Here is a 12,924-nt window from a genome sequence, read left to right as displayed (position 1 = left end):
GAACATTCTGTAGAATAGATCACATATTAGGTCAGAAAGCAAACCTTTGCAGAATCCAAAACATCGAAATATTACAAAGCATCTTCTCAGACCACAAGGCCATAAAAGTGGAAATCAATAACAGAAAAATCAGGGAAAAGAAATCAAATACTTGGAAACTGAACAATACCGGGCTCAAAAAAGACTGGGTTAGAGAATACATTAAGGAGGGAATAAAGAAATTCATAGAATGCAACAAGAGTGAAAACACTTCCTATCAATACTTCTGGGACACAGCAAAAGCAGTGCTCAGAGGTCAATTTATATCGATAAATGCACACATACATAAAGAAGAAAGAGCCAAAATCAGAGAACTGTCCCTACAACTTGAACAAATAGAAAGAGAGCAACAAAAGAATCTATCAGGCACCAGAAGAAAACAAATAATAAAAATTAGAGCTGAACTAAATGAATTAGAGAACAGAAAAACAATTGAAAGAATTAAAAAAGCCAAAAGCTGGTTCTTTGAAAACATTAACAAAATTGATAAACCATTGGGTAGACTGACTAAAGAAATACAGGAAAGGAAACAAATAACCTGAATAAGAAACGAGATGGGCCATATCACAACAGACCCAACTGAAATTAAAATAATTAGACTATTACGAAAAATTGTACGCTAACAAATTTGCAAACCTAGAAGAAATGGAGGAATTCCTAGAAAAACACCACCTACCGAAACTAATACAGTCAGAAGTAGAACAACTAAATAGACCCATCACAAAAAAAGAGATTGAAAAGATAATCAAAAAACTCCCAACAGAAAAAAGCCTTGGCCTGGACAGCTTCACTGCAGAGTTCTACCAAACTTTCAGAGAAGAGTTAACACCACCACTACTAAAGGTAGAAAATGATGGAATACTACCTAACTCATTCTATGAAGCCAGCATATCCCTGATACCAAAACCAGGTAAAGACACCACAAAAAAGAAAATTTACAGACGTATATCCCTCATGAACATAGATGCAAAAATCCTCAACAATATTCTAGCCAATAGAATACAACAACATATCAAAAAAGTAATCCACCACGACCAAGTGGGATTTATACCAGGTATGCAAGGCTTTTTTAATATTAGAAAAACCATTAATGTAATGCACCATAGAAATAAAAGACAAAAACCACATGATCTTATCAATGGATGCAGAAAAGACGTTTGACAAAGTCCAACACCCATTCATGATAAAAACTCTCAGCAAAATAGGAATTGAAGTTAAATTCCTGAACATAATAAAGGGCATCTATACAAAGCCATATATATATATTTTTTATACAAAGCCAACAGCCAACATCACTCTAAATGGAGAGAACCTGAAAGCATTTCCCTTGAGAACGGGAACCAGACAAGGATGCCCTTTATCACCACTCTTATTTTTTTTTATACAAAGCCATGTTTTTTTTTTTTTTTTTTTTTTTATACAAAGCCAACAGCCAACATCACTCTAAATGGAGAGAGCCTGAAAGCATTTCCCTTGAGAACGGGAACCAGACAAGGATGCCCTTTATCACCACTCTTATTCAGCATTGTGCTGGAGGTTCTAGCCAGAGCAATTAGGCTAGACGAAGAAATAAAGGGCATTCGGATGGGCAAGGAAGAAGTAAAATTATCTCTATTTGCAGATGACATGATCTTATACACAGAAAACCCTAAGGAATCCTCCAGAAAACTACTGAAACTAATAGAAGAGTTTGGCAGAGTCTCAGGTTATAAGATAAACATACAAAAATCACTTGGATTCCTCTACATCAACAAAAAGAACATCGAAGAGGAAATAACCAAATGAATACCATTCACAGTAGCCCCCAAGAAGACAAAATACTTAGGAATAAATCTTACCAAAGATGTAAAAGACCTATACAAAGAAAAGTACAAAGTACTACTGCAAGAAATTAAAAGGGACCCACATAAGTGGAAAAACATACCTTGCTCATGGATAGTAAGACTTAACGTAGTAAAAATGTCTATTCTACCAAAAGCCATTTATACATACAATGCACTTCCAATCCAAATTCCAATGACATTTTTTAATGTGATGGAGAAACAAATCACCAACTTCATATGGAAGAGAAAGAAGCCCCGGATAAGTAAAGCATTACTGAAAAAGAAGAAGAAAGTGGGAGGCCTCACTCTACCTGATTTTAGAACCTATTATACAGCCACAGTAGTCAAAACAGCCTGGTACTGGTACAACAACAGACACATAGACCAATGGAACAGAATTGAGAACCCAGATATAAACCATCCACATATGAGCAGCTGATATTTGACAAAGGCCCAGTGTCAGTTAATTGGGGAAAAGATAGTCTTTTTAAAAAATGGTGCTAGCATAACTGGATATCCATTTGCAAAAAAATGAAACAAGACCCATACCTTCACACCATGCACAAAAACTAACTCCAAGTGGATCAAAGACCTAAACATAAAGACTAAAACGATAAAGATCATGGGAGAAAAAATAGGGACAAGGTTACGAGCCTTAATAAAAGGCATAAATAGAATACAAAACATTACTAAAAATGACGAAGAGAAACCAGATAACTGGGAGCTCCTAAAAATCAAACACCTATGCTCATCTAAAGACTTCACCAGAAGATTAAAAAGACCACCTACAGATTAGGAAAAAATTTTCAGCTATTACATCTCCGACCAGTGCCTGATCTCTAAAATCTATTTGATTCTGTTAAAACTCAACCACAAAAAGACAAACAACCCAATCAAGAAGTGGGCAAAGGCTATGACAGACACTTCACTAAAGAAGATATTCAGGCAGCTAACAGATACATGAGAAAATGCTCTCGCTCATTAGCCATTAGAGAAATGCAAATTAAAACTACGATGAGATTCCATCTCACTCCAACAAGGCTGGCATTAATCCAAAAAACACAAAATAATAAATGTTGGAGAGGCTGCGGAGAAATTGGAACTCTTATACACTGCTGGTGGGAATGTAAAATGGTACAACCGCTTTGGAAATCTATCTGGCGTTTTCTTAAACAGTTAGAAATAGAACTACCATACAACCCAGAAATCCCACTCCTCGGAATATACCCTAGAGAAATAAGAGCCTTTACACGAACAGATATATGCACACCGATCTTTATTGCAGCAGTGTTTACAATGGCAAGAAAGTGGAAGCAACCAAGGCGTCCATCAGCGGATGAATGGTTAAATAAATTGTGGTATATTCACACAATGGAATACTACGGATCGATAAAGAACAGTGACGAATCTGTGAAACATTTCATAACATGGAGGAACCTGGAAGGCATTATGCTGAGTGAAATTAGATGCAAAAGGACAAATACTGTATAAGACCACTATTATAAAATCTTGAGAAATAGTATGAACTGAGAAGAACACATTCTTTTGTGGTTACGAGAGGGGGGAGGGATGGAGGGTGGGAGAGGGTTATTTACTGATTAGTTAGTAGATAAGATCTGCTTTAGGTGAAGGGAAGGACAATACTCAATACACGGAAGGTCAGCTCAACTGGACTAGACCAAAAGCAAAGAAGTTTCCGGGATAAACTGAATGTTTGGAAGGTCAGTGGAGCAAGGGCGGGGGTTTGGGGACTATGGCTTAAGGGGCCTTCTACGTTAATTGGCGAAATAAATTCTATTATGAAAACATTCTGCATCCCACTTTGAAATGTGGTGTCTGGGGTCTTACATGCGAACAAGCTGCCATCTTAGATGCATCAATTGGTCTCAACCCACCTGGATCAAAGGAGAATGAAGAACACCAAGGTCACACGATAACTATGAGCCTAAGAGACAGAAAGGGCCACATGAACGAGAGACTTACATCATCCTGAGACCAGAAGAACTAGATGGTGCCTGGCCACAACTGATGACTGCCCTGACAGGGAGCCCAAAAGAGAACCCCTGAGGGAGCAGGAGAATAGTGGGATACAGACCCCAAATTCTCATAAAAAGACCAGACTTAATGGTCTGACTGAGACTAGAAGAATCCCGGCGGTCATGGTCCCCAAACCTTCTGTTGGCCCAGGACAGGAACCATTCCCGAAGACAACTCATCAGACATGGAAGGGACTGGACAGTGGGTTGGAGAGAGATGCTGACGAAGAGTGAGCTACTTGTATCAGGTGGACACTTGAGACTGTGTTGGCATCTCCTGTCTGGAGGGGAGATGGGAGGGTAGAAAGGGTTAGAAACTGGCAAAATGGTCACGAAAGGAGAGACTGGAAGGAGGGAACAGGCTGACTCGTTAGGGGGAGAGTAAATGGGAGTATGTAGTAAGGTGTATATAAGCTTATATGTGACAGACTGACTTGATTTGTAAACTTTCACTTAAAGCAGAATAAAAATTAAAAAAAAAAAAAACTGGAAATAGAACTATCGTACGATCCAGCAATCCCACTCCTTGGAATATATCCTAGAGAAATAATAGCCTTTACAGTAACAGATATATGCACACACACCCATGTTCACTGCAGCACTGTTTACAATAGGAAAATGTTGGAAGCAACCAAGGTGCCCATTCATGGATGAATGGATAAATAAATTATGGTATATTCACAAAATGGAATATCACGGATCGATAAAGAACAATGATGAATCTGTGAAACATTTGATAACATGGAGAAATCTGGAAGGCATTATACTGAGTGAAATCAGTTGGTTGCAAAAGGACGAATATTGTATAAGACCAGTATTATATGAACTGGAGAGATAGTTGAAACAGAGAAGAAAATGTTCTTTGATGGTTACGAGAGGGTGGAGGGAGAGGGTGGAGGGAAGGAGAGGTGTTTCACTAATTCAATAGTAGTTAAGTATTATTTTAGGTGACGGGAAAGACATCGCTCAATACAGGAGAGGTCAACACAACTGGACTAAACCAAAAGCAAAGAAGTTTCCTGAGTAAACTGAACGCTTTGAAGGCCAGCAGATCAGGGGTTTGGGGACTATGGTTTCAGGGGACATCTAAGTCAAATGGCATAATAAAATCTATTAAGAAAACATTCTGCATCCCACTTTGGAGAGTGGCGCCTGGTGTCTTAAACGCTAACGAGTGTCCATCCAAGATGCGTCAATTGGTCTCAACCCACCTGGAGCAAAGAGAATGAAGAACACCAAAGACACAAGGTAATTATGAGCCCAAGAAACAGAAAGGACCACATAAACCAGAGACTGCATCAGCCTGAGATCAGAAGAACTAAATGGTGCCCAGCTACAACCGATGACTGCCTTGACAGGGAACACAACAGAGAACCTCTGAGGGAGTGGGAGAGCAGTGGGATGCAGACCCCAAATTGTCATAAAAAGACCAGATTTAATGGTCTGACTGAGACTAGTAGGACCCCGGCGGTAATGGTCCCCAGACCTTCTGTTAGCCCAAGACAGTAGGCATTCCCAAAGCCAGCTCTTCAGATAGGGATTGTCCTGGACTATGGGATAGAAAATGATACTTGTGAAGAATGAACTTCTTGGATCAAGTACACACGTGAGACTATGTTGGCATTTCCTGTCCGGAGGGGAGATGAGAGGGCAGAGGGGGCCTGAAGCTGGACAAATGGAGACGGAAATAGAGTGTAGAGGGAAGGAGTGTTCTGTCTCAGTAGGGGCAGAGTAATTAGGAATATATAGCAAGGTGTATATAAATTTTTGTATGAGAGAGTGACTTGATTTGTAAACTTTCACTTAAAGCACTATAAAAATTAATAAGAAAACAAAAGAAACTTCTGTGGAGCACAGTTTACCATTTGCATTGCTTTGGAATCAAACTGACAGCTGTTTGTTTTAAAAGTACCCTGCTACTTTCCAGTCAGAGGAATCAGTTTATTGCAATGATTTTTTTTCCTGAAGTTTGAAAACATCTTTGTTTTCAACCACATCACCTATTGCTTTGTTTTGCTTTTCTTTTTACAAGTTTCTTTGAAGGTCTTCATAGAAAGGAAGAAAACTAATTTCCAGGGCATAATTATGTTGCAATGTTTGAGTGTCTATCCTTTGTAGCGAAAGGATGGGCTCAAGTTTTACGTGATTAGGAGCTGTTTTGTTGGCCCATGAACTGTGGCTTCCGGAGTCCCACTGCCAGCCAGGCAGCACAGCAGGAGGCCAAAGTGTTCACTCTCAGAGAGACGTAAAACAAGTTTTTGCCCTTACCAACTTAGCTCTGCAGTCGCAAGTGCTCAGGCGCTAAAAAAAAACAAAAACTGAGATCCTACAAGGGCTAATGGGAGGGTATTAACGTTTTTAGGCCTTCTGGGCCCCAGGAAGCACTGAATTTCCAAACTTGGTGTGCAGGGGGTAAAGGGAGGCAGCGTGTCTTCTGATGGACCTTCCTGCTGTTTGTCTGGATGGGCAGGGAGCTGGCCACTGAACAGACTTCTGCGTCATGTGTGGAGTCCGTGGCTGGCGTAAGCTGTTGACATGTTCAGCTGCTCGTTGAGAGGCTGATGGTTTGGGTTCCCGCGTAGGTGGCTCCGAAAGAAGGCCTGGTGATCTAATTCCCAAAACTCGGCCGTTGGAAACCCCAGGGGTGCAGTTCCTCTGTGATACAGCGGAGGCTGCCAGGAGTCAGAGTCGGCTCGACCGTAACTGGCTCCATGTCACTTACTTGGGTTTGTAGAGGACACGGGTGGCCTTGAAATGGCAGCTGCAGTTACTCGTTTATGTGCAACAGCTACAAAAGAGCTCTCTTAGTAAGGTTCCCTTAAGTGCTTGGGTTTACAGCGGGATGACATGCAAGCCCTCTGAGGGCTTCTTGAGGGGGGTTGTGCAGAGGAGCACACCCGAGGCTTAGTAACCGAGGGAAAGGCCGCACTGAGGACTCTGACAGTCCAGTGGGTGGGGCCCGCCTTAGCGTGCTAGGCAGTGGGCACCGGCAAGCCTAACTAACGTAAATCCCAAAACTCCTTGTGCTCTTTCGGCTGCATGTGACAGAAACTCAAACCAAACTGGTTTAAATACCCCCCATTAAAAAAAAAAAAAAAAATCAAAGTGGCTTAAGCCCTGCCCCACGACGTATTGGCTCATAGAACTGAAAGTGTCAGAATCATGATGGCTTTATGCAAAATTTGTTCCTGGGGGTCTTTAGGCCTTTAGGACTTGATTTCTCTGCATTTCTGAGTTCTGTTTTTCTCTGTGGTGTCATCATTCTCAGATGGACTCTTTCTGTACACTGAACACAATAAAAATCAAAAGAACACAAACCAGTTGCCCTCCAGTTGTCTCCAACTCGTGGCGACCCCATGTGTGTGACCAAAGTAGAACGGTGTTCCAAAGGGTTTTCGATGGCTGATTTTGCTGAAGCAGATTGCCGGGCCTTTCTTCCAAGGTGCCTCTGGGTAGGTTCAAACCACTAACCTTTTGGTTAGCAGCCATGCATTTAACCATTTGTACCACCCTAAACCAAAAAACAAACTTGTTGCCATCCAGTCGATTCCAAGTCATAGCGACCCTATAGGACAGAGTAGAACTGCCCCATAGGGTTTCTGAGGAGTGACTGGTAGATTCGAACTGCTGACTTTTTGGTTAGTGCCGAGTTCTTAACCACTATGCCAGCAGGGCTCCTTGCACCACCCAGGGACTCCTTAAAGTATCCGTGGTTTGTATCATTCCAGCTTTAGGTGCAGTAGAGCAAAAGCTTTTTCAAATCATACCAAGGGGAGCCATGGGATTGAATAGGACTGAGCCTGATGCCCAATCCTAAGTCAGCATTCTGTGAACAGAGGATGGAATGTGCTAACTGTCCAAGCCTAAGCCATGTGCCCATCTCTGGAGCCGGGGTGGATGACGTCAACCTGAACACTTCGTGTCAGATTAAGGAAGTGGCAGTTAGTTCCTCAGAGAAAGACCAAGGTGTTTTTTTTTTAACCAGGAAATGAGGGAATGGCGCCTGGTGAGCTAGAAACCACAGCTATTCCTTGCATTCATAATGTGAGCTGCCCATGAAGCTCCTGGAAGGACACAGAATTGACAGGCATGTACTGACTGATTGGTCTCCAGGTGACGTGCACCATGCCAGGTGCCAAGGCAAGCTGGTTAAACCTCTGGAGGAGTCTACAGTCTAGCTGGGGAGAAAAATTTATGACATACCTATTTCTTAAAATGTTAAAAATATTGAAGTTGACAAGGATTTCAGTTCATTTTACTTGGATCCACAGTCAATGGCCATTTTAAGCAGCGGTCAAGAAATCAAACTACACATTGCATCGGGCAGATCTGCTGCAAAAGACCTGTTTAAGGTGTTGAAACGCAAAGATGTCATTTTGAGGACTAAGGTGTTACTGACCCAAGCCGTGGTATTTTCAACTATCCTATGCATGTGAAAGCTGGATGATGAATAAGGACAAGAGAAGAGAGAATTGATGCCTCTGAATTATGGTGCTGGCAAAGAGCATTGAATATACCATGGACTGTGAGAAGAACAAGCAAACCTGTCTTGGAAGAAGTGGAGTCAAGATATACTCCTTAGAAGCAAGGATGGGGAGACCTTGTCTCACATACTTTGGACATGCTATCCGGAGGGACCAGTCCCTGGAGAAGGACATCATAGTTGGTAAAGTCGTGGGTCAGCAAAAGAGAGGAAGGCCCTCAATGAGATGGACTGACACGGTGGCTGCAACAACGCATAACAACGATTGTGAGGATGGAGCAGGATCGGGCAGTGCTTCGTTCTGTTGTGCATAGGGAGGGTTGCTATGAGTCGGAACTGACTTGAGGGCATCTAACAACAACAACAACCACCTGTTTGTTGAGTATCTGCTGCTATGGCAGGCTTTGTGGGGGTTCCAAGTAGATGAATCAACCCAGATCCTCTTACACAAAGAAGGTAGTATATGGGCGAGAGGTATAAAAGAAATATAAAAATATTCAAAATTCAAAGTAAATGTGGAAAAGCCCATAAAAATGGAGTTAGTGATCTCTAGGTGCATAAAGGCAGCCCTGGGTGGTACACATGGTTAAGCACTCAGCTGCTAACTGAAAAGTTAGATGTTCATGTCCACCCAGAGGCACTTTGAAAGAAAGGCCTGGCTATCAACATCTGAGAAATCCGCCTTGAAAACCTTACGGAGCACAGTTCTGCTCTCACACACACGGGGTCACCCTAAGTTGGAACCAACACGACAGTCACTGGCAATACAGAAAATGCAGGAGAGTTCGGGGCTGCATCTCCTCCTTGGCAGTGGTTAGCAGGATTTTCTAAAGACCACTGTGCACACATCTCCTTTCCCTTGTCTGTCCCCAGGAGCCAGGCATTTAAGTATAAGGTGTCAGGTAGTTTGGATGTTATTGCCTAATTCTGTCCTTGTTTATACTAGTAGTTTAGACATTTATCGTTCTTTTCTAATCGGAGACAAGGCGTACATTTCCTGTTGGCTAACGATTCATTCTTAACCTTTGGTTCCTGTTCTGTAGATTATGATTTCAATATTAATTAAACCTTTTTTTTTTGTTTTTGTTTCTGTTTTTTCATGGCAGCTTAAGCTGGAAGCTCCCCAGATTGCCTCTCCACCCAGTCATATTGCCAGGTTTTTTTTCTCTTGGCCCAGCTTCACATCAGTACATCTGCAGCCAAGCCCAGCTCTGTCCTCGGGAGGGTGATATGCCAGAGCCCTGGGCCTGTTCATGTGTCTCAGATCCCGTTTCAGCAGTGTCCCTGCTGTCTAGTGCCTTTTGGAGATTGTGTTTATATTGTGTTCAGTATTTGAAAAGAAGACCTTCACCCAGGTTGTGGTGCTTGGCTCTATTGTTAAACCCCTGCCGTGCACAGAGATGGTCGGGCTCATGTTCTGTTCCTCTGCATTCCTGCAGAAGTGACTGTGAGTACTAAAGCGGAACGCCTTCAGTTTCAGGAGACCGAAACTCAGCTCAAGGAAAGTGATGGGCTATTGGCTCAGGTCACTGAAAGATCCAGACGTAGGGCACAGCTGGATCTCGGTTCACAAGCAGTGCATTCAGGGTTTGGCTTGGCTTCCTTCTTGGCTCAAATCATCTTCTCTGTTTAGCAACCCCACCATTAAGGGGGCTCTTTTTTTTTTTTTTCTTTCCTAAGGGAGTCCCCAGGGGATGCAAACAGTTAGTGCACTCGGCTGCTAACCGAAAGGTTGGAGGTTTGAGTCCACCCAGAGGCACCATGAACAGAGGCCTGGTGATCTACTTCTGAAGAGTCGGCCATTGAAAATCCTGTGGAGCACAGTCCTACTCTGACACACATGGGGTCACTGAGAATCGGAATCAACTTGACGGCAACTGGGTATATCACCATTTCACAGTGAGACATTAAGGCTCAGGTTGTTTTCATGGCCAAGATCATGCAGGTATTAAACAAGGAAAATGGAATGAGAGTCTCGATTCACCATACTCCAGCGTCTTTATTGTGTTGACTATGTGCTGCCACCCATGATGTGTTCTGTGTAATTAATAAAATAGTCATTGCATCTCAAAGACTGTGAAAGGGCGGGGAGTGGGGGGGGTCCCATGGATCATGACTGTTCAGCAGTTTCCCAGTGAATGCTGAAGGATGGGAGTCAGCCTGCTAAGGTTACTCAGAGGTCCACTGTGAGCATTTGGTCCTGTGTGAATGTCCTTGGAATAGCAAACCCTTCTGCGTGGATCCAGACAGGCAAATTCATGCCATTCATGTAGAGCAGCATCTCGTTTCAGTGGTTCATGGAAGATGAGGCTTGTAGCAAAAGAAAATGAAACGGGAACATTTCGGGAGGAGGCCTTTTCCCAGTGAGGAAGGCATCCCTTCGGGCTGAATCAATACGAGGCTGCTCACGTTGCACATTGTACACGAGTTCATTAAAAAACCAGTGACCTGCACCAGTCGATACGACTTCAGGGACCAAGGCCTCTTAGACAGCACAGAGGTAGCAAATTGCAGGAAAGTAGTCAGCACTCTCTGGGAAGAAGGAGTTCTTTCAAGTTAAATCAATAGGCCCACATCCCCAGCCTGTATCAACCGTGAAACGTTGATAGAGTTGTTCCAAAAAGCCAGGGCTAATGAGCTTTGTTGTTACTTGATGTAACTTCAAAGACTGTTGAGCAACATTGACAAAAGGGAAGTAAATCCAAGGGGCAAAGGGAAGTGTTTTTCATGTGTAATCCAGGATAGACAATATGCACACGAAATCAGTGCTTTTAGCACGGGAACAGGACCTTTGTGGGTGAGCATTTCGGGCTGTCGATTTGTGGGCCAAACTGGTGAATTTGACTCCCTGTGTGGACTGCAGCACGTAGCCTCAGGGCGTGGCCTTCAGAAGTTTGAGGCATAAATGCCTTTGTTAGGATCTTTAAGTGATGAGGTTGAACTAAAGGTTTCTAAGCCACAGCAGTATTGACATTGTGGGCAGGGTCATTATATAATCCCTGGGTGGTGCAAACGATTAATGTGCCTGGCTGCTGACGGAAAGGTTGGAGGTTCAAGGACACCCAGAGGTGCCTTGGAAGAAAAGACTGGCAGTCTACTTCCAAAAATTCAACCATTGAAAACCCTATGGTGCAGAGTTTTACTCTGAGACATGTGGAGTCACCATGAGTTGGAATCAACTTGTTAGCAACTGGTTTTCTTGTTAGCAACTCTTTTTCATCCACAGTGTAGGTACAAAACACCTAACAAAGTGATTTGAGGGTTGTAATGGATATAATTCTACATAAAGTTTTTTTTTTTAATGCATAGCACATAGTAGTAAATGCCTAACGCACGATAGCTATTGTTGTCACCATCATTATTATTTCTTGTTGCTGTGTGCTGTCCAGTCGATTCTGACTCATAGCGACCCTCTAGGACAGACTAGAACTGTCCTGTAGGGTTTCCAAGGAGCGGCTGGTGGATTCTAACTGCAGACCTTTTGGTTAGCAGCCTGAGCTCTTAACCACCACACCACTGGGACTCCTTATGCGGTTCAGATATCTTTTATTTTCTTCTTTTCTTAAATTGGAATTTCCACATTTCTTGTGTATGTATGAGAATCGTACGTCTGATCCTGTAGCTTTTCTTCCTTTTAACATGGCGGCACCTTTCTCAGGTCGAAAGTGGAGGTGGATTGTAATGCACGGTCAGGTTCCATCAATGGAGGCAGATGGGTCAACACTGGCAGACTCAGCAGGCGGCTGACACACAGATTAAATTCTTGCTTCTCCTCTGAATAGAAACTAGAAAAAAAATGCAACGGATGCATCTTAGGGTATGGGATCCCAGAGGAGACATACTTACCCCTTAAGAGTCCCTGTCGCCACTATTACCCTAACATAGTGGCAAGATTTGGCAGGAAGAATATTAATCTTGAAAGCTGACTTCTGTGAGATACGTTTTCAGGCCATCTTAACCTGGGTTCAGAAACACGAATGGCATAAATTGTTTGTTTTCTCTTTCCAAGTCCACCTTACCTGGAGTTCTTTTGCTACAACATTAGAATACATAATATTTGTGGCTCCTTGTCCCTCTTAGGATTCGGAAAACTCTGAAGGTATCATTTAGCTCACTGATGGGCTTCTGGTCCTGACGTTTTTCCTAATGTGTCTATTTTCTGTTGCTCAACTCCCCCCACCCCTCCTAAAAAAACTAAAAAAAAGTTTAACACACTTAATGATGTGTGTTGTGATATGAGGTCTCAATCTATGTCAAAGGGCCTAATTTGCACTTTAAATCCAAAGTCTAATATTGATCAGCTTTGACCCAACCTTCTTAAGTTTAAATTCCCTGTTTCTTCTCCTGCCTCCTGTTGCCGGGAACTCCAGGTCCTGCTCAGCGTGACTCGTCACAGCCAATAAACAAGAGGCTGAAGTGGGAGATCGGAGAGGCAGCTTTATCTTGTTGCACAAGGAAAGGAACAGTCGGGGCTGGTGCCTCCAAGACAGTTCAAGGATAAGGTGTAGGGAGGTGCTTTTATAGAGCTTACAAGCAGGGAGAT

Source organism: Elephas maximus, chromosome 22 (genome assembly GCF_024166365.1).
Source record: "Elephas maximus indicus isolate mEleMax1 chromosome 22, mEleMax1 primary haplotype, whole genome shotgun sequence".
NCBI classification, from domain to species: Eukaryota; Metazoa; Chordata; class Mammalia; order Proboscidea; family Elephantidae; genus Elephas; species Elephas maximus.
This window is presented reverse-complemented; position numbering follows the sequence as displayed.